Source organism: Anabrus simplex, chromosome 3, assembly GCF_040414725.1.
Source record: "Anabrus simplex isolate iqAnaSimp1 chromosome 3, ASM4041472v1, whole genome shotgun sequence".
Classification (NCBI taxonomy): domain Eukaryota; kingdom Metazoa; phylum Arthropoda; class Insecta; order Orthoptera; family Tettigoniidae; genus Anabrus; species Anabrus simplex.
The window spans coordinates 366,647,406-366,649,525 of record NC_090267.1 but is presented as its reverse complement, the minus strand read 5'-3'; positions in this window follow the sequence as shown (position 1 = coordinate 366,649,525).

Below are 2,120 nucleotides of genomic sequence, written 5' to 3'. Positions count from 1 at the left end.
GCCTTCTCTACTCCATGCAAATAATTACTGTCTAATAATCAAGAATATCCTGTACCGAGCGGAGTGGCTGCGCCTGTTAACACGCTAAGGAAACCTAATCTAATAATTTTTTTTTTTTTGCTAGGGGCTTTACGTCGCACCGACACAGATAGGTCTTATGGCGACGATGGGATAGGAAAGGCTTAGGAGTTGGAAGGAAGCGGCCGTGGCCTTAATTAAGGTACAGCCCCAGCATTTGCCTGGTGTGAAAATGGGAAACCACGGAAAACCATCTTCAGGGCTGCCGATAGTGGGATTCGAACCTACTATCTCCCGGATGCAAGTTCACAGCCGCGCGCCTCCACGCGCACGGCCAACTCGCCCGGTAATAATATTATTTACTATATGCTATCCTACAGAGCTCAGTTTCCCCGGCATTTTCAAAATAAGTACCGGTATACAGTGAACGACAATGATAGATGTTTTTAATGTTGCCATTAATGCTTTCACGACCCGTACTTATAGGATTTTGGGCTTGTGCCGTGTCAAGAAAATAAGGTGAAATTCTCGATCGACTGTCCACGAGAAAGGCTTGTTTTCTTCTGAGGACGCAGAGCACAGTTTTCTGCGAAATGTTAAGAATTTCACCTTATTTTCTTGACACGGCACAAGCCCAAAAGCCTATACAATATCATGTCAAGAATGATAGAAGATTCTTGCTATCAATCTGCAAACTTGGGCTCACAAAGCCAGCTGTCTGAGTCATTCAGCCAGGTAGGATACCGTTTAACGCGTTTCACTGTTTCGTCAGTTCTTACAAGAAAAAAAAACACGTACGCCTACTAATTCTTTTCGAACTACCCTATAAACAGCTGATCGTGGTGTTGGCGTCGCTCCGCAATTTGGATGAAGTGGCGCTATTCGCACTCTAATTAATGCTCTAAGCTTTCGGCTAACACTCTTTAAGTTTACACTAGTGATTTTATATAATGCGTATTTTGAATATTGTTCTTCGCTCGACAGCCACGCCCCCTTGCTTTCCACTGAAAACATGGTGGACATTCATTCTGTTAGCTTCAGCCAAGCAGCGCTCCCACCTCTCTATGTTATCCTAGCTCGTTGATTAAAAGAAATGCACTATAAGCGGACGAAACTGTATGGTTGGTGCTTAAAACCGCCGTCTCAATCTCTATATACTGCCTGCTCTGTGCTGCGAGATTTGCGTTTACAGCGACATTGCAGATTGCAGCACTTACCGCACCCAGAACATATGTCAGTTGAATGAGAGTTCGTCCGTAAGACCAATATAAAATGAGAAATAATCCTTAACATGCTGCTAATTGAGAAGATAATGCACATACATAAAGTAACATTTCACTGTTGAGCCTGATTTAAGTTAAAGAAATGTAAAGTATATAAAATACCTTACCAGTTACAGTAGGTATATAAGGATCACCCCACTGCTGCATGGCGCATCACAATTTCAGAATTTTTCTCGACAGGGGCTTGGAGTGACACGAGTAGCGGATCACCTTTTTCAGTTCTCTTCTTACCGATATTTACTAGCAGCTGACGTACAAATTTTTCTGTCACGATTTCGCTGACCATTTGCTCGTGACCTGAAACATCGCATTTCAGCAAAGCGCACTGTGAGAGGGATGGTATCACAATGTCACGTATTGTTTTCAAAACAGGACTTGATTTTTAAAAATACGGAACAGCAGCTTCAACAAAGTCTTGCAAACACTTCACAAGGCCCACAAAACACTGTTTAGGGTATCGAAGGCCTCCCCTGTCTTGATTTCTAATGACTTGGATTAGCGCTGATGATGAGACGGGCGTGGATATATTGCTTACGCACGTGTCACATCCTAGCCTTTCTTCAACCACACGCACTAAACACCCACAAACCAAAGCTTGGGAGGCTGTTTCTAAATTTATTTCTACCGTAGCATCTGGCACACGAATGTTTTCCAGAAGGACGGTGACGTCATCGGTAAGAGCAATTTCGTCCTGGTGTTTGATTTTTTCTCATTAGGTTGATTGAAGTATTCAGTCGTCAAGGTGTCACCGCAGGCACTAACATATGCACTAGAAACATTCGCACTACGAGAAGGTATCATAAGCCCAGATTTAAGGAT